The sequence below is a fragment of the Ptychodera flava genome, chromosome 8, assembly GCF_041260155.1.
Source record: "Ptychodera flava strain L36383 chromosome 8, AS_Pfla_20210202, whole genome shotgun sequence".
Classification (NCBI taxonomy): domain Eukaryota; kingdom Metazoa; phylum Hemichordata; class Enteropneusta; family Ptychoderidae; genus Ptychodera; species Ptychodera flava.
The window spans coordinates 9,671,610-9,693,508 of record NC_091935.1 but is presented as its reverse complement, the minus strand read 5'-3'; the positions used below and the strand labels follow the sequence as shown (position 1 = coordinate 9,693,508).

At 37.1% G+C, this 21,899-nt stretch overlaps 1 long non-coding RNA gene across 1 annotated transcript; it reads right to left on the bottom strand.

Moving 5' to 3' along the window:
• Positions 1–750: 750 nt before the first annotated feature.
• LOC139137886 (uncharacterized) lies at positions 751–12,755 on the bottom strand. Its single transcript, XR_011553478.1, has 3 exons — positions 12,655–12,755; positions 7,991–8,057; positions 751–932 (listed from the first exon to the last, which is right to left on the bottom strand). It is a non-coding gene; the product is annotated as an uncharacterized lncRNA (long non-coding RNA).
• Between the last annotated feature and the right edge of the window lie 9,144 nt (positions 12,756–21,899).

The window sequence follows — 21,899 nt, the reverse complement described above, 5'->3', positions numbered from 1 at the left end:
TTGCAGGATTTTCCCTTTTTTTCACTTCATTTGCATATTTTTGACACCAACATGTTCATTTGAACAAATTCACATCTACACTCCTGGGTGCATCTGTGCACCAAATACTATGATGGCAGGTGATGCGGTTTAGTAGTTTTTGATGTGGACAGAGATACATCCGCACATACTAACAAACATACATACACTGTATATACATACATACAGACATACAGACGCTGCCGACCTACCATATAAGCTCTCATTGGTATATATACCTATACCAAATGTGAGCTAAAAACCAAATCTAACTTTTACAAATCATATATCGTACTGATGGCTCTCCACTGTCCATTTGATTGACGTGTTTTGTCACTTTAAGTGTCATCATTGCATTGCAGGTATATTGACATGAAGAACCAACTGATGCTGGAACCAATAGTACAAGTAGTTGGTTGGGCATTGGGTACCCTAAGAGCTTGGTCATTTCTAACAGAAACTACCGTATACAGAGTTAAAGTGAACAGAAAATGTCAAAAGGCTGAAATAATTTTGCCAATCAATAACATAATGCAACCGAATATAAAAAGTGTTCAAATACTGTGACATCACATACTCACACTGTACGTAGGTAAACAATTATGCAGGGAATCTTACTGTGAGTATCCTAATGCACATGTAGATTTACACGTCTATGATTGCATCAAAGACTGATTATCATATACCGATAATTACTATGAAGAATTAAGGTTCAAATGTACTAACCGTTACAGGTTATAACACTGGGATTCCACGCTCCAGTTGACTGACATGTTGTTGCCACTGAAGTGTCACCACTGCTTGTTTCATATCCAGTATTGCACAGATAGAAACACTGAGTATCAAATATTTGGTTTGTTGTACAACTTGTTGTATAGGCATTGGTTGCAGTTGGGGGGGGTCACATGTTACAGCTGAAAAATCAAGAATCATAAGATGCTGTATTACAGTTATGCTCAACGGAAAGTAGACGATGAGATTAAATGATACCTTACTCAATTACTAATCTACATCAGACACTTTATTTCTAAAACTACACTAGTACCTCACAATATTGCTTGCGAGCGGCAAGTTCTCAAAGACAAGAATAACAAATACCAGACCTAAATGATTCCTTAACATAACAGTCGCTTGCCTGCTTCTCTGCCGACATGAGTGCCTTATCTCTTTCCACTGGTTTATTGCCGTAATCTTATACCATGATACTAATTACACAGCGACAAAAAGACAACTGTAGTTCTTGCTGAAATGAACGTCATCGCCATGGTAGACCAGCCGACATTGTTGAGACACTGCTCAGTAAGTGTCAAGTAGATTGGATTTTTCAATCTTTAAAATCATGACTTCTGCTTTTGCCAATTTTCATTTTCTTTGACACTAAAATGCCTTAAAACAGATTACCCCTAATTCTTTGTATGAAAATGCCTCGACCTAACCCCCCTAATTCTTTGTAAAACAGGTCCACACTTACGATTGATAACAATGGGTATTTTGCCAAACCATGGTGGTGAAAATGTTACAATCAACTGACACTCTGTAATTTGTGCTAGAGTGAAGATAAGTGTGGACAAAAACATTTGGATAAAACTGACTTAATTTGGCAATGTTATCACGCACTGGGGTCTCTAGCTATGTACCATATCGCCAACTTTACAATTACCTAAGCTACTGATGATTAATGTGAAATACTGTCTATGTGTCCACTGTTCTGTGTATCTCTTCTAGCAGTCAAACAGTGGTGCAACTATTCTCATGCATACTCTTCCAAGTACATTTGATTGGGATGTTTAACGTTTTGTGTTTATTGTATCCAATCAAATGAGACTTTGTCTATCTGTTATTCAATGGCTCAAAATTGATAAGGGTCAATTACAGATTTGTATAATCCTCTACAAGATTTACTCGCCAAACCAGAGAAACCATATAATTATTGTCTGTCTCAAGATATCTTTGCAAGAGCTTTTCAGACAAAACGTTTGATTCATGAATGATGAAGATGTTTCATTATTTGCCTTTTATATATCTCTTTGAGAGGCATATATGTTACTTCATGCTTCAGCCAACTTACAGTTGTCTTTTTGTCGCTGTGTAATTAGTATCGTGGTATAAGATTACGGCAATAAACCAGTGGAAAGAGATAAGGCACTCATGTCGGCAGAGAAGCAGGCAAGCGACTGTTATGTTAAGGAATCATTTAGGTCTGGTATTTGTTATTCTTGTCTTTGAGAACTTGCCGCTCGCAAGCAATATTGTGAGGTACTACTGTAGTTTTAGAAATAAAGTGTCTGATGTAAATTAGTAATTGAGTAAGGTATTATTTAATCTCATCGTCTACTTTTCGTTGAGCATAACTATAATATTGTTGCTGTATTGTTGTTGTTGTTGATATATGCTTTAATATATGTACTTACTGCATCAATGGGGCAAGTTTAACATGTTGCAGTGGCGCTAATTTCTTATAAAAGATATGATTTATATGCATCTTATAGTATTCATTGTAGGGTCAATGTATATATTTTGACAATTAAGCTGCAACGATTTCAAAGTTGGCAGACGACACTCTATTCAAAATGGGCATGCATTGATGAGCTTCATGTCAGTCACAATCAAGTCACTTTTAAACTGGCATCCTGTGATGCGGCTTAAAGGGTTCTATTATTGTATCTATATTCCTGTCACACAAAGCTTGTTCTAGCTAATCACAAGTCAGAATGAACACAGAGAGTTAATTCAACTGTAACTGCACCAGGTCTGTATCTGTTAATGTCTGTATCCATATCATCGGACTTTGATTCTTGATTGCACAGTATGGTATATTTCATATATATGGCTATGATAGCTTTTATAATGTTGTTTATGTAAGCCTTGCCAACACAATGAATTGTCAAATATGTACATGTGCGATGTTCTAGTTGCAGAACATATTTTAAAGCCCCATTAGCTTTACCTTTTTGAGATAGATGGTTTGAAAAACATATTTTAAAGCCCCATTAGCTTTACCTTTTTGAGATAGCTGGTTTGAAAATCAAACACTACTTACATGTACATGTATTTATTATACACCTACTGCCGTAACCTATGGGAGTTTGACCATCCAATAACTTACCTATTTTGTCTAGTACGCGGAGTCCCGAATACGGGAGACGCGCGACGCGCCTGTTTGACCTTTGACCTAGCAATTATCGGATGTAAACAAATTATTTCACGGTGAGTTATAGACATAATAAACAACTTCCAACAAAATGTATTCATAGTATAAGGTTAAAACACGCTAAACACAAAACTGAGTCTAAATGCAATTGATTTTTATTTTATAAAACTAATAAAATTGAAAACATTCAGCGAAGTTTGCTTGTACTGCACTGAAATTAATTGGCTTCGTGCAAACGCAAGTGACTTGTACGGCGAGCAGTAATCGCACGCGTTCCACTCATATCCCGTGTGCGGCATCCCTCAGTTTACCATAGAATTAGTTTATACAGACGATTAATGGAGGGAGGTGTATAATAATAGGGTTATACACAAAATACGGCCCTGTATGGACCCAGGCTCAGTGAGTGACGTATTGGACTCGCCTCCGGCTCGTCCAATATGTCACTCACTGAGCCCTCGTCCATACAGGGCCATATTTTGTGAATAACCCTATAGTACTAACAGTGCATAACAGTGTGACTACAAAAAGTTTTTCAAACACTGGTGATGAACGCACAACTAGATTTTCGCTACTAAATAATTTTCGAGCTGCAACCCAAATATGGCTCTTGCAAAAGTACACATATTAAGTGCCTGAATTTTATCAACCAAGTCCATCACCAATGATATTGACATAGTGGCAATTTCACGGGCAATATAGCTTTACAGTGGGAATTCAAAACATCTCTCTGAAGAATAGATGATATTTTTCGGTAAGCAAAATTCAAAAATACCGCCAATGGCGCTTGGACATAATGACCGCCTTGTATTATCGGCATTTATCAACAACCCTACTCACTGTGAATTAGACACATACAGCTGAAAGACTATTTTTCAAATTGCGATTTTAATCCCATTTTTATGAGAAAAGGGACATGTATATGTATATGGAGCAAAAACCAGAAGACAAATTTGTAAATGGTTTGTTGGGTGACAATCATGTATGCATCTCTTGAAAAAATAAGTGGTTTTGAGGTAAAACAGTAGTGTAAGAATAATGAGGTTAGAATTCTTATTCATTCTTAATAAATGATTTTTGACCAAAAATGCAAAATATTTCCCCAAAACACAAATACAAAATTTCACCACATTTTTTACATACCGGGGTATCTGACAGCAGACAACCTTAGATCAATAGTACCAAGTTTCACAGCAATCCAACGTATACTTTGGGAGAAAATGATTTTTTTACCCAAAATTGGAAAAATCGTCCCAAAAATATAACTATCAAAATTTCACCACAATTTGAACAAATGTAACTAAAGTCACTATAAAGAGCCTGCACACCAAGTTTCAACCAAATCTGGCCAGTAGTAAGAGTTTTAGGAATTTGCAGGATTGTCCCTTTTTTCACTTCATTTGCATATTTTTTACACCAACATGTTCATTTGAACAAATTCACATCTACCTCCTGGGTGCATCTGTACACCAAATACTACCGGTATGATGGCAGGTGATGCGGTTTAGTAGTATTTGATGTGGACGGAGATACATCCGCACATACTAACAAACATACATACACTGTACATACATACATACAGACATACAGATGCTGCCAACCTACCATATAAGCTCTCATTGGTATATATACCTATACCAAATGTGAGCTAAAAACCAAATCTAACTTTTACAAATCGTATATCGTACTGATGGCTCTCCACTGCCCAAATATGATTGACATGTTATTGTCACTAAGTGTCATCACTGCTTTGCGGATATACCGTATTTGACATGAAGAACCAACTGATGTTAGAACCAATGGTACAAGTAATTGGTTCAGCATTGGCTACTGTAGGAGCTGAGTCACATCTAACAGAAACTCAGGGTTCTGCCCAGAGTTCCAAGAGTGCTGGACGGCTCATTAATATTCATGAGCATTAATATTCATGAAAAACTGTAACATTTATATGCTTGTATTTTTACATTCTTTATAGGGCTTGATATACAAATAATAGCCAATTCCAATTTATCTTCAAAGTATTTTTTCAGTTTTAACTGAACAAAACAGAAAGAAAACAATCTTTAGTAGTTGTAAAGGAATCTTTTGAAGCTTCTGAAAAATAATGTACCACTTTTTTGTCATCATTTTCCTGTGCTTATATCATCCCTCACCACTATGAAGTTTGGCTTACCATTGCACTGTACCAGCATCCAGTGTTTTTTCAAATGACCTAGGTGGTCTTGTTACTGCTCATGCGCAGACTGTATAGAGTTTAAACCAAGAACTTAGGGGTTGGCTAATCGGCCATAGTTTTGAAAGTGGAATTTCTCGATGTCAAATTCACTTCAATTGCTTCTTGATAGTCATTGTAGAATGGGAAAATTCACAAACAGAGAGGCTTGTTGCCACGGACAAGTAACTTTTGGCTTATTGACCTGAAAAATAAGTGAGTGTTCATTGATAATTCAAAGACTGGATTCGTTGACACCAAACTTGCTCGTGACTTTCATTGCATGCAGTCTTTCCACAATGCCACTCTTTGAGTTTGAACTGAACATATTGAAGAGTATGTTTTGGTTAGAAGTCCTGTTTTTTGTGCTCATTTTCGCTTCCGTACTTCATTTTTGTGGTGTTATAAACCTTGATACAAAGCAAAAAAAACTTCAGTTTTTCTCCTTCTTTCGATCGTACAGTGATACTGTGTGACAGGAAAACCGTGTCTAGTTCATTACATTAGGGCGATGATCTTGTGAACGTACGTTCAACAGCTGAACAGCTTTTCATATGCAAAATCAGCGTACGGTAATCAACCAGTGGTATTGTTTAAATAGCATTTCATTGAAAGGCATTCTATAGTACCATTGTTTTCATCAACTCTTCATGCAATTTTATGAACTGCTTGACCTCAAAAGTGTCACTCATAGACATTCATGTTGATTGTTCAAAGCATTGAACTGCAAGTGCCGGTCGGTCACTTGTCAATGCTGGTCGGAAATTCTGAGTGCCGGACGGGCCCGTCCAGCGCCGTCCGGCGTGGGCAGAACCCTGGAAACTACTGCATACAGAGTGATGGCTCTCCACTGCCCAAATATGATTGACATGTTATTGTCACTAAGTGTCATCACTGCTTTGCGGATATACCGTATTTGACATGAAGAACCAACTGATGTTAGAACCAATGGTACAAGTAATTGGTTCAGCATTTGCTACTGTAGGAGCTGGATCACATCTAAAAGAAACTACTGCATACAGAGATGAAGGGAACAGAAAATGTCAAAAGGCTGAAATATTTTTGCTGATCAATGACACCAACTCAGCCGAATATAAAACGTCTTCAAATACCATGACATTATTTTCTCACACTGTACCTAGATAACCAATTATACAGTGCATCTTACTCAATATCATAATGCACATATAGATTCACACATCAATGATTACAGCAAAGACTGACTATCATACACCAATGATTACTACGAAGAATAAAGGTTAAAATGTACTTACCATTACAGATTATGAAATTGGGATTCCACTGTCCAGTTGATTGACATGTTGTTGTCACTGAAGTGTCACCACTGCTTGTTTCATATCCAGTATTGCAGGTATACTGACACTGTGTATCAAATGCTTGGATTGTTGTACAAGTGGTTGAATCAGCATTGGTTGCAGTGGGAAGTGGGTCACATGTTACAGCTGAAAAATCAAGAATCATAAGATGCTGTATTAATATTGTTGCTGTATTGTTGTTGTTGTTGATATATGCTTTAATTAATGTACTCACTGCAACATGGGGCAAGTTAAACATGTTGCAGTGGCGCTAATTTCTTATAAAAGATATGATTTATATGCATCTTATAGTATTCATTGTAGGGTCAATGTATATATTTTGACAATTAAGCTGCAACGATTTCAAAGTTGGCAGACGACACTCTATTCAAAATGGGCATGCATTGATGAGCTTCATGTCAGTCACAATCAAGTCACTTTTAAACTGGCATCCTGTGATGCGGCTTAAAGGGTTCTATTATTGTATATTCCTGTCACACAACAAAGCTTGTTCTGGTTAATCACAAGTCAGAATGAACACAGAGAGTTAATTCAACTGTAACTGCATCATTACCCTATCAGGTTAATGTCTGTATCCATTTCATTGTACTTTGATTCTTGATTTCACAGTATGGTATATTTCTATATATGGCTACGATAGCTTTTATAATGTTGTTCAATGTAAGCCTGGCCAACACAATGAATTGTCAACTATGTACATGAGTGATGTCCTAGTTACAGAACAGATCTACCCACTCCAGACTTTATAGCCCCATTAGCTTTATCTTTTTGAAATTTATTTTAATGAGATGGTTTGAAATTAAATGCTACTTATGTACTAACAGTGCTTAAAAGTGTGACCACAAAATGTTTTTCAAACACTGGCTATGAATGCACAACTTAGATTTTAACAACTAAATAATTTTCGAGCTGCAACTCAAATATGGCTCTTGCAAAAGTACACATATTAAGTGCCTGAATTTTATCAACCAAGTCCATCACCAATGATATTGACATAGTGACATTTTCAAGGGCAATATTGCTTTGCAGAGGGAATTCAAAACATCAAAAAAGATAAAGCCAGTGAGGTTTTAACTTAAGTTGCAAAGAGCAACATCAGATATTCATACTTACAGGCTACATTCACAAGTTTAAGACTACATGAACATGTATGCATACATGTATCTGCACGATTAGAAAATGTAAATACCGGTGTATTTTACAGACAGAAGAAACACAACGTAATATGCATCAATGTTACTGTGAATGGGAGATGAAAGCCAGTTCACCTACCTTGTGACGTGGAAAGAGTACATGCAATGAGAGATAATAGCAAATAATATGATGACAGATCCATATTCTGTAATAACAAATAGAAACCAAAGTAAGACTTCAGCAGCACAAGGATGCACTGTAATACGTAAAATGTGAGAGAAAAGTTATGAAGTCATGACTGTCTCCAACTGATCCCCAACACATGCTAGTGATTTACGATGCATTTTCTTGTCACTTTGCAGTAGATATTTTACTTCTTGAATCTTTCAAATGAAAATCGAAAATGAAACAAGTCTTTTATAGATCAGTGCTTACAATTTCATGAACTTTCAACTTTCTTGTAACCTCCTTGATTTCATAATTTTGTCACAGCTGAAATGACACACTACCGATACTTCCAGTATCAGTGGTTTATTTAGTCATTAAACAGACATGAAAAGATAGCTGAGCAACATCAACATTTTTCTAATTGAATGAATTTGATTTTATGAAAACTGAGGGTACTGCACCATTCAACAGACAAGAGAACAGTGCAGGATACTTTGATGATTTGATGACACTCATCCAAAGTCATCAAATTATCATAAATGATGAGATTTGGGAGCGCCTGTAAGAGAACCATCCCAGTCTATGTACAAAGTTTGGTTATAAATACTACTCTATACTTTATGAGGAACACACAGAAACTTCCCGTTTGTACAATATACATGCACATGCGCGCACATGTACACACACATTGACCTGCTTGCCCTTATTCCCTTCAAACAGGTTCACAAGTTGCATGCAAACCAGTGTGTATCAGTAAGCTGAAAGGTGCTGATTAGACCTGGAGCCATGTCGTTAATTCAAGAGAGTGTTCTCTGATGTAAATTGACAAGCTACACAACAGATTTAGAAAAGTTCTGATGCAAGAATATTTCACATTTAATTTATACATGTACATTTACTGATGAAGGGCTGATGTGAAGAAATTTTCAGAAATTTAGTACAGTCAAACTTGTCTTAGGCTGCCCTTATTGAGCATGCAGTCACCTCTTTATGGCGGTCATCTTGTTGCAGATACATATGTGTTATTAGGCCCTCTACAGAATAGTAACATACCTGTCTTATGTAGTCAGAGGCCATAGCAAATTTCAAATGTTCATTTGATACAAAACCTGTGTATGTAGTCAGTATATCTGACTTAGAATGACCTTATGCTTTGACTACAAAACAAGAATGGATTTTGACTTATTTTTATACCTGTATTACAATTCTTTTTAGAAGACTCATGATATTGAACTTCATTGAGCACAGTTATTTTATTCTGAAGTCATCGCTATAAGCACCCCACCTGCATGTACACTGTACGCCAAAAGTAATGCCACACCTACCCTCTATAGAAAGGACACCTCCATACATTGGTCACTTCTTCACAAAGAGTCCATAGGTTAAAGGTCACACTGTCACTGATACAGGTACTCAAAATGACTCTTTGAAGGACTGGCGATAACATGTGGTGTCAAGTAGACATAAATCATGGATGACAGACAGTTTGAAAAGTTTATGATTAAAAAAACAGTTTATTCACCATGTACATACAATGTAGAACAATGACATTTGTCACTTTGTCCCATTCTCCTCAGCATTTATGTAAACTACATTATATATACATGGCAACTCACCTATTTACACCATTCTTGTTGAGATGTCTGTAACCAGACATTCAATAATGATTATTATCTGATATATTATCGTTTTACATGTTTCTTACAACATTGCATTCAATTCTTTCTCACCGACTGGCACGTGTACACACACATATTAATAATTTTGCTCAGTTTTGGGTACATATAGTAACATGTAGGTAAATGGCTTGGGAACCTATTAAGAGTTTCTGTAGTCCCCATCAGGTATACATTGATATACAATGTACCAAGGTGGACCATGGAAACTTATATATGTAGGAGGAAATAAAATTTACCGAAGGTGCCATCCTGAACAAAACAAACACAGCTTATGAAGCAGTGTGCTCTCTAATTTTTAAGATAAAGCTAAATTCCTATATTCAATTTATGAATTTCTTCAAACTCCACTGATTAGAGTCAGTTATAGCAGCAATGTCAACAAGTAAACATCTGAGTCACGGTGAAATGTCTCATATGAGTCAGAGACACTTCAAGTGAGTGTAGAGGGCCACTGATACTACTGAATTGAAGTCTGTGCATCCAACTAGCATTGTTCCTGCACATTTATTTTAGCTTTATGCTTGCATAGTACAGTTTCGAGCCTGGAGGCTGAGTAAGAACACATACCAGTACTGTTCAGTGAACTCATAGCAAAATGCATGAGGTAACCATTTATTTGTTTAGGCTAGCTGACTTGAAAAGAGTCAGTGACATACCCTTATCACAGTTTTTTCTCAAGAACAATCTGCTTGTGAGGATCATTTATTTTAGAAACTTGACTGAAATGAATCATTCCAATTCACATATATTCCTAGAGTGCAGAAAACAATGAGATTCAAAAAGCAGCACGATGCACATTAATGCCTGCTTCCTTTACATCTCCTTTTTTATTTGCTTTTTTGGTATGTGTGGTTGTTGTTGTTGTTGTTGTTGTTTCTGTTATTATTGTTTTGTTCTCTGAGGGCATTCACAGTGAATACAATTGCACAGCATTGTCAGCCAGCAGTGTTACACAATCCAGGTCACAAATTCACATTTGCTTCTTGTGTAACAGACAGATCAGCTGTAGCATGTCTTTCTCTGTGTTGTACTATTGCAATACTCCTTGTATACTATCATACACCTTTGTCTTCAAATTCTCAATCATGGGATTTTAAAGTATAGACATGAGAAATCAATAACATCATGCTATCAATAACCAGCAGGAAGTTGAAGTTATTCAAACTAGTCATTATTTTCAGTACTCTTTGACCACTTAAGGTCACTTTTAAGCTCTTTAAGTTGGAAAATTTTCTGTATATAACTTTTTCATAAATCGAAATGGTATTTTTAGCCATGGAGTTAACTCAGGGATGGCGGCTATTTTGAATTTCAAATATCAATAAATATTTGATAGTTCACTTCCCTTGCACCAAACTTTGCAGTCAGTGACTCTTTACTTTGAATTTTGATTTTGTAAGGGAATAGTTAAAAGTTTCAACAAGAAAAGTTTAACCAACAACATCGTGAGTATTTCACTTTTGAAGCGCATGCTGCCTTAAATACTTGCATAATAGAATATGACAACATGTATAAAGTAATTGGAAACTACATGTGCATGTTAACTTTTCATATGAAAGCAAAAGGGTGTATCACAATTTTACAAGAGAATATTGAATGCTTTAAGGCAATGAGTTGTGGATCTGAATCTTTACACATTATTTTCACAATTGAATTTCAAACTAATGTAAGCTTCTGTGAATGCATTTACTGTACTGTGATTTTTACTCTAGTATGGTATCACCAATCATAAATGGGAAATGCCCGCACAGGCTTGATTGAGATACATAAACAGGAGCCCCACTCAAATATGTCCCCTCCATGAGTTTTTGCAAAAAGAACCTGGTAATTGCTTGACATGGATCATATACACATCAGAATCATCACAGAGACAATCATTGTGTTGCCAACAACTTGAACACAGCAAACTGAATGTTCACCATGGGTGTTGAATTTTGTCTGCCGTGTACTATACCAGGATTTGAAACAAGAGTAAAAGAGATATAGTGAAAATTTGCATATCATGTACTTGCACATTCTGTTACAACTGAATATTTTTGTGGGGCAGTAAAAGGCTATGCCATTGAAGGAAAGAGTAGAATTCAAAAAAGTCTTGGAAAATTGCAAGAAATTAGATGTCAACAAATTACAAAGAAATGCAGCCCATATTAGCCTTTAACCCCAAAAAACTTCCTACAATCACGATGTTAAAAAGAAAGGGACTGTTTTGTAAATTGTGTTCATGTAGCACCAATAATCGTACGTACACATTCCAAATAATTAACTTCCTTATACATCCAGCACCATCAATACACTGCCAAACATTATGTCACTCGAACTTTCCCTTTTCACTTTCAGGTTTTTTCGAGCTATTTCCGGGTTCACTCTTTCGATTGTTATGTAAATTTTACTACATTTAACTTTAAAGGACCTATTCCTATGAAGAAATACATCAAACCGTAGGATATATAGCCTTATTTCCTATAATATTTTACCTAGAATCTTTATCTGGATAAGATAAACCATAAGTAAAAGTTTCAACAAATTTGATCGTCTGCTTTCAGGGAGAGGGTCGGGTGTGGCACTCCGCTGTTTCATATTTCTTATAGTGTGTTTCCCACATGAACAGAAGATGTTTGGACAGTTCAATCAACACCTTCGTTACACGTCCATGTTATAAGACCAAATACATCCCTAAAAACTCGGGGTTTTTTTAGTTCGTGATCAGTGACCCTTGTCGATCTCTCGTATGTTTGGGGAACGCTCAGTGACTGGTCTCAAAGCCATGGACGCTTCCCAAATGATTGACCTCTTGTCACTGTCGTGGTTCGTCATGTTTTGAAAACAATTCACCTGAATCGAGGCTTCACGTTAGTATCGTGTATGCTTAACGTTTCAACCACAGTCAAAGGCGTAACACCTTACTTCCACAATGTATGAAACAATACACCTTAGAGAATTTGATAATCGACTCACCTTTAATGAGTATTCAACGACAAATCTGTAAGAGTTTCAGTTCCCTGTGGTCGCCATGTTTCAACTGGTGTCTCTGAAGCTGGTTATTTCCGATCGCTTTCACTTCCTGGTACAGCGCCCTCAGTGGTCACGTTCAAAGTATTTTGCCGCTGAGCGTGCATGACGTTTCGAAGATGCATATGTTATTTCTCATTATCTTCAACAGTCGTCTATTCAAGAAAATCAGGTTTTCTCATATAACATTGATCTCGTGCACAGTTGGGTGTGCAAGACCATTGAGAATGTTAACGTTCAGTTTGTGTTGGAAGCAAACGATTGCCCAAGACTGCACAATCAATCTGAAGAAACCTCTTTGTCGTCTTTCACAACAATTTCCCACTTGAAAACTGTACATTTATTTTACAGCTTCATCTCGCAAAAGAAATTATTAATCTTCATCTAGACAAATATAGCAATATTACGACGTGCTCAACTCGTACTATCAGAAAAATCATATATAGAGTTCCCTCGTGGTGTCTCATGTGAAATCATCAGAAAAATAATCCGAAATCCACCATTGCATAAGACTGATCAAGTGAAGTCATTAGTATTGGTAAGTCAATAAAATTCTGACGAAATCTTAGATTCCCGTTTGCACATCAAATCATAACAAAAGACAGCGAACAACTTTTCTGGCGTTATTCTTCTTTACAAAAATAATCTCCAAAGTACAATGGTGGCAATGTCACTACAATTAGGACAAACACACCCAATGTGCATACAGCCAAACTAGTTAGTCAGCATTTTGAAAAGGGAGGTACAAGAATCAAAAATCTAAAAAACTTGCTGATTTTGTCATACCCTGAATGACCAGAGCGTCCCTACAGACTTACACACCAAATATCTAAATATTATAGTTTACGTAAATGGGCTGTAATTACTTTCAAAAATGATATTTACACAAAACATGAAGTCCTAGCCTGAACAACACACAAAAAATTATAACCGTTATTGAAGTGAGTCGAGCCAGATTAGCACTAATTTGATCATCGATCCCCACGGATCTTGCAAAGGAATCTCGCGACATTTGGAAAACGTATTTGGTAAGAAGGTTTTTGTCTGTTTGATTGTTTTATATGTTTAAGACGGCCGATGGACGACAGATATTGAGGGACAATTACCATTTCATTAGACACTGTTTTGATATGTGATAAGTACAAATTGCTGCTACTAAAGATAAGCAAATCAATCCATTTCAAGAAAGTGTAGGCTTGTGTTTGTACTTGCACCGGCCTTTTTATGTATTTTGACCGAAATTAGAAATTGGAGGCAAAGCTAAAAATCTTGCAATCCTCCAACAATTCGACAATGTCCCCTCCTATTCTACGTGCTATTTTAACCTTCTCACTCAAAATAAAGACAAATCCTCTTATTGCAAAAGCACCCCAGGTACTCGCCTCTCTTCATAATCATATGATGAGTAGCCGTCACCGTCGGCAACCGAGAGCATTATATATTATTCTCTCAATATAAATATGTTCGAAAAATGTACAAGTTGACAATGAAAAATTGTGGAACAACAAATATAATGAAATGTAATTTGTGAGCCTTGTTTCTCTGACCACAAAAGATAACATCTTCCCTGAGAACTGAAAAGTAATTGACTGTTTTAAAGAAATAAAGCAGGTATAGTACTGATCAGAGTTGATTTTGCCAGAAAAGTGTTCTATAATTTAAAGTTGTAAATATATTAGAATTTCCATTTTGTTTTCATTTCTTGAAATTCAAAATGAATATACAGAACCATCCTGTGATATGTGAAACACTGGCTTTCTCATCAAGACACTGATGAATCTCATTAAAATAACATAAATAAAAAAATGTGTATTAAACTACAGCTATGAAAACTCTTTCACGAAAAAGAAAATATTTTTCCCTTCTGATTTCTAATTTGTATCTTGAAGCTGATTGTACTTTTCTACTTCAAAGGATCTTTAATGCCACTCTAGTGTCTGTAAAGTGTGGTTGTGTTTTGTCTCTGCATGTTTTGAAAATTTAAAAGCAGTAAAAAGTTGAAAAGAAGAAAAGTAATCCATTCTAATCCATGTGTCTCCGCTGATAAGATAGCACGAATGCAATATGGTGGGATTGAAACATGGGCATTTAAGGGGGCGCTGCAAACAACACAGCATATTTTGCTCAAAAATCACTTTTTTGCAAATATTTATTCAATTTTAATTAATTTGTAACCCCAAGATTAAAATATTGGTTGGGTTCACCTTGTACCTTGTCAAGCATACTAAAGTTACGTGATAAAGCAGTGTTAATTTATGCAAATGTATGCAAATCACCCGATTTTCTGGCTTCTTTTTCCTGCAAATTTCGAAATTTCTAAAGAATTTAACTCCACTCTGGCTTGGTCAAATTTTCTAAAATTTTCACATTATGTTCTTTAAATGCTATAACAAAATGACTATTTTGTTTGGCAATAAAGTTATTACAATTTGAATAAGAGGCATTTTAATTTTGCTAATCATGATTTTTATCAATTTTTTGATAGTCAGTGTTTAAACCCTTGCCATTTTAGAAAGATAAATAATGCCAAAGAAAATAGTCGTTTTTTTCTACATATACTCTTCTTTCAACTGAAATATTACATTTTAGAAAATAACGTCAAGTTTTTGACTTAAATTAATTTTTACCATTAATACCAAAATTGAGTTTTTTGACCCCGAATATACACCCTCTTCATCCTTTGACAAAACTACTGCCACCATACTAAACTTTTTAGAGTCTTTGCTTTTTGAAAATATATAATATGAGGGGGTTTCCTCGTCATCTTTGATGAGAAATATTGCTTTGTAAAAAACTATGTTGGCAACATGCAGCTCCACCTTAAGGTAAAGGTTTCCTAGTTGAAAAGACACAGATTCCATAGCTCTTTCTGATTCAATGAGGTGACTACTTTTCCCTCTATCGTCCAGCATTACAATATCGGTACAGTTGTGAACCAGGGATGTGGTATAGTTATGAACAACGCATTACAAACTTGATGACCAATTAAATAAAAAATTGCACAGCTACTCCATTTGAGAAAAAATTGACAGTAGAAAAAAATGCTGTCATTCTGGAAAAAATTGCTCCCATACCCACTTCCTACATACCTTCCCCCCCCCCCACGAAATCAAATGGTTCTCCCCTAAACAACCTTTACAGTGTTTCTTCTGTACCAATGTCACTCTTTGGTTTCAGTATGTCAACAAGCAGTAGCATGAGAAAATTCATTTCCATGACCACTACTATATATCGAGGAGGGTAGCAAGACAATTACATCTAACGAGGTCAGCCAACAAAGCTCTTCTTGGACGGGTGATTTTTTTCCCGTATCACCCGGTGGGGAAACGGCTGACCGGAGAGTCTTTTTTTTTGTTTGGAGGACAACTTTTAAAGGAGAAAGTTAGTCTTTCATGTACATTTAATAGCGCAAATTAATTATTTCTTAGCTTGCTCTATAAAAAGGATATTAACTTCATAATTGTTTTCACTGGTAAACAAAGGACTATTACACTATGTGTAATGGGTAAACAAAGATACAGCGAGAGTCATGGTCTACAGACTGCGGCTTTAAAACATGTCCATGATTGTGTGACCTACCTAGCCTTTGCACAAAGACACCTTTATGACCTTTAATTTGCTTACCCGACCCGGAAAATAATAACCCATATATTGAGGCAGTCCTACATTCATGGTGCAGTGCAAGAGTGTAAACGCGATCGGCGCAAGCTCTTGAATGGTATCGTCTAGGTTTTGCATGACAGCAAACTTCTCTGGTAAGGTTACATACTTGAAGTTTATCATCCCTAATCAAACTGAGTTTGAACTGAACAGCATGACACATGTAAGCTATGATCGTATGTTGTTATGTGTAGTGAAAGGGTGCGCGAAGAAATTAAAAGCAGGAAATAAAAGTGGGCTTAGTTTACCAGAGTGCACTGCGAGGATTTCTTCCGGAAGTCGAAAACAAACATGCAGGTTACGTATTTTTGACTATAAATGAAGGAAAATCGCGATATCTGGGCAAAAGCCAAGTTGTCTCACAGTGTAAATTTGTATTGTTTTAGGCCAGCAGCGTCCAAAACGCTGAACTCTGTGAATGTCTCTCCAGGCTGTCTCTAATGATATCCAACAACAACTTCAATTATGCTGGTGTATTTGCTTTCACAGAATCTGGGAACATAAAATTATATATGGCCAAGGATTGACGGGCAACATAATCACTGTTCTTCTTATATGGCGATCACAAACCCATATCCTTAACACTGTAGTTATTGGCTCTTCCTTCATTTGAAGGAATTTTGTGCTGACCCATTACATCAAAATATATTTGAAAAGAGGTCGACCACACATCCAACTAATAAATTCAATATTATTAATTATCATATTTGGTCAGCATATCTGACTTTGAGTGACCTCTGCCAAAATGCTTTGAATGGAAAGCAAGAAATGGGTCATTCTATTTAAACTGATTTTATGGCTGAAAAAGGATTCTTATAAAAATTAAATGCATGTATCATGATTTTCAAGAGATTTATGATATCGAACTTTATTGTAACTCAGCACACCACCCACACTGAAAGTATTGCCACACCCAACCTCTGAATAAAGGCCACCTCTATATAGTGGTCACTTTTTCTTGGTCCCATGTGTGACCACTATACGAGGGTTGTGTGAAAAGTTTTGAGCCTAACTATGAAGTCCTACTGGAGTGAGTTTCAATGCTATTTATTTTTCGACATAGTCCCCCTTGCGGTCCACACAGTACTTCTGCCAGCGGTGCTGCAGCGCTTGGATCCCTGCTTTGTAGAAGTTTCATCTTGGTCGTCATAAAAGTCATGAACGGCGGATATGACGTTATCATCATCGTCAAAAGGCTTTCCAGCTAACTTTTCTTCATGTTGCAATGGGGAAGAGATGAAAGTCAGAGGGTGCTAGGTCAGGAGAGTATGGTGGGCGTCACGCACAGTTGCTATGGCAATGATTGACTCATGGGGTGGGGCATTGTCCTGATGGAACAAGACACCTTTTTCTAACTTTCCTCGTCTTTTTTGATAGCCTCCAGTAATTCTTGTATCAGCAGTCAAATACACAGCGAACTGAAAATAAACCAGTCAGTCATCTGAATAGTTGAAATAAATGCAAAACAAGCTTCATTGATCTGGCATCGCTCCGTCATAGTTAGGCTCAAAACTTTTCATCCAACCCTACGCACAGGTTCGACTTTTTCTTGGTTGCTTGTGTGACTAGTATACACAGGTTTGACTGTAGTTCATTTCTATTATCTACTGATAAGTTACAATTTACAGTAGTTTACTGGGTGTTCGTCCTTGTTCCCAGATGTATCAGAAATTAAGAAATTAATTAAATTTATTCATTAAGGTTGAATACGCCTCGGGGGCAGATAGTCGGAATCTCAAACCTTTGACAATATTCTTTAGCCTACCAATTGGGGGCTTGTTTAGAAGTTTATGGGGTAAAAGAAAATTCACGGGCTTGTGAAAATTTTGAATTTTATTTTCTTCCATAGAGATAACATAGGGATAGCGACCATTATCAATTTCAAATATTGGGTAATTTGTTTCTATAGTACCAAAATTTGCAAAGTGACATCTGATTTTTATTCTTGATTTTGAAAGAGAATAGTTTAAAGTTTGCTTGAAGAACTTAAGTTTGAGTATAATTTCAAGTCTTTCATTTTCGAGACGCGAACTACGCGAATTACTCTAACGCAAGCAAACTTAAGCGCCCCCTCGTGCGGTGAAACATGATTCGGGTCCCATTTATGTGGTTTGTGCGGACGCTTGCCGTTCAGTAAAGCGAGTAATTCAAATTTGTGCATTTCTGGTCCTACTTATAGAAAAATGGTAATTTTTAGCACGCCTGGAACCAGACATATACATGGCCCTCGTATAGTTCGCGGACAAGGCACTATTTTGCAAGGTTTTATTGTGCAAGACATTGCGGCCACCGCTTATCAGTTAAACTTGATCACCAAAATATGCGTGAACCCATGTCTCTCTAATATACATAGCACGGAAAACACTACAAACAAACGAGTTTTCTCGCATTATAAAGCTCACGTGTAGCCATTATGGCAATTCCTCCTTTCATGGGCCGTGATATGCGATGCCTTAGACTTGGTTCAAGTCTGTGATTTGTGAATGTTTGAGTGGAATGAACGCAATGATTTGTATTCTGCTTTCATGTGAAACGCGCGCGCGCGTAAGTGGACGCGATGAGTGGGGTGAACGCGATGAGTGGAGTGAACGCTATACACCCGGTGAATCCGGCAGAAACTAACTCACTACTGCGCAGACTCAAACGTGACGCATTTAATCGCTGGGAAAACCTGGCGTGAGCTGCCAAATTCCGGATAGGTTTGTACGAAATAGGAGAGACACAAGAGAAACTATTATAAATGATTTTTTTTTTTAAAATTCGCCGACTTGAACCAAGTCTATGCGATGCCTCAACAAGTTAATCGAAAGTCAATACAAAGATTGTATTGTAAAAAGGATTCGTGAGAACAGAAGCTGATTTCGCGAGAGAATCTTTTACAGTATGTCCATTATACTTTTCCACTTGTCTTCACAAAGAATTGTAATCGTTCACAAGAAAAACTATATTTAAGTACCATTGCTTTAATACACTGCGCTCTTTTTAGGGCAAATACTACACAAAATGAATCCCTTGGTAATTAAGAACTTACACTGCGATAGGATTATATTGAATTCGTCAAATTTCGTTTCTTATGAAAAAAGATATAAACCCAGTAATTTTCTATCGGATTCGACTTCTCAACCAGCGATACCTACTAACCGAGCAAAGAAGTGGGCACTCGGCTACATTCCGTCCTTTAAAAGAGTGAAGGTACTGAATTAAGAGGTTACATTCAAGTTTCTAGTGCGATTCAACCACTCGGCTGAAGGTAATAAATTATCGACCGGATTTTCGAAAACGAAGAGGAAGACTTACATGAGATTAATGTTCAAATTTTGCTTTTCTTTCAGTATAATATGGATATCGGTTCTTGCTCAGTGATATTGTTCTGCATCATCCCTACATTTCCGAGCACCTTGGGTAAGCACGCACTAATTCTTACACAATGATGAATTGCAAACCCTGGAAATATTACTGTTGGACTTGATTGGTTAAATAATGTCGGAGGTAAATACCACAATTTGATGTGTTCGCGTGCTACATTAGGACATTTTAATATTATGACAGAACCCTATAGCCTTGGAGGGCACTCTGTGAAGTTCCGAAGGTATTTCCGGAGGGATACGGTGTATTCCATGCCAGAAAATGCCAAGACATTTTGACCGGTTGACCTCGCTGTTAATTTTATGCAGGAAATTACAATAACAATGCTTGGTCGAATGACGCAGTGCCTTGAGGGTGGGATCGCCAGTGGTATATGGGGAGGAGTACCTTCCCGATGGTGATAAGTGGTGCAGATTACCGTCGCCTAGGTGACTGGCGTATACGCGTGCCAAAAGACACCTATGGTTGATTTGCTGTTGACCAGTCGGATGGCAGAGTTGCAAATACCTGGACTGAACCATTTGGTTTTTTGTGGGTGTCGGTGGTACTTTGACAATAAAAGTAAAGATGCACACATATTGAGTTTATTGTCTTGTTTATGAGCGGCCAGTATTTCCAACAGCATAAATTATGTGCATTTGCCCTTGAAGAAATAAAAAAATTTTGAATAAAACATCGCGAATGTAACTACATTCCTTAAGCTCGACGTACACTTAAGTGCCCCAAAGAACCATGAAATCGCCCGACTTTCGATTGAAGAGATGAGTTTGCCAAACCGCGTATACACAAAAAGTGGCAGATGACTTTATTTTTAGAATCATATACAGTATAGCGAGATGTAAAAAATGTGAAACAGGCTCCCCACCTAACTATCCTAAATGTTTTTGTGTCGAGTTTGTGTTTGATTCGTTTCGAAAATGTGTTCCTACATTCTTATCCGATTGTTTGTGTTAATGAAATGTTTGTTTCGCTTTGGATATTTGTAGAGAAGTTTGGATTAGTGTGTACGGTAATGTTTTGTTTGTATGGGGAAAGCTTATGGCGAGACGCAGCCGGACCTATGTTGTTACAAAAGTTGATAGAGTCGCCCTTTGACGCTTGCGTTTCGAAACCCGAGTGTGGTTTCTCATCAGTCGCAGTGTAGATTCTTTCCTTAGTTTGTGTTTGTGAAAATTTTTTTTAATGTATTTTAGTGGTCTTGCTTTTCGATTAGCGAGGCAAGTATATTAATTTTGGTCACGTTGTGAGTCCGTTTGGTGGTTCGGTTTGTTTGTTCTATATTTCTTTACTTCGGTAAATTTTGTTTTGACTGGTGTGTCTTTTAGATTTTTGCGGAGGTTTGTGAATTTTTAGGCAATAAGTACCACTGCGGGGTACGGATTTTATGTTTATTGGATCAAGATACTTACAAGTATCCTGGTTGATGTGCTTGTTCTCGTACATGTTCGTTTACTTTGTTTACTGTTTGTTAGTCCCCACGGACACCGTCCGGGGGGACTTATAGGTTTGGTCATGTCCGTGCGTGCGTGCGTGCGTGCGTGTGTGCGTCCGTCCGTGCGTCCGTCCGTTCACGCAGATATCTCAGAGATGCCCAGGTCAATTTCTTTCAAACTTTGCACAAGGATAGTACCCTACCCCATACAGATGCACGTCGATTTGTTTCACAATGCGATCAAATTTGGCCGTGTTAGAGGACTTTTTAGTTTTCACCTCCATAGACTCCCATGTATAAGGCAGTGTCCATAGACTCCCATGTATAAGGCAGTCCATAGACTCCCATGTATAAGGCAGTCCATAGACTCCCATGTATAAGGCAGTCCATAGACTCCCATGTATAAGGCAGTCCATAGACTCCCATGTATAAGGCAGTCCATAGACTCCCATGTATAAGGCCGAGAAAAATAAAAATTTAGTTTCTCATCGTATTCATATTGCAAAAAGGATGCAGTGACACAGTTTTCAGTCCCAACGGATGAAGTCAGGGGGCTAATAGATTGGGTCATGTCCGTCCATGAGTCCATCCGTGAGTCCATCCGTTCACGCAGATATCTCAGATATTTTGACAAAATGTCACTTGACCTCGGTGACCTTTGACCTCAAATATACATATTTGTCCATAACTCAGGAACCACAAGTGGTACACCCTTCATATATGGTATGATGGC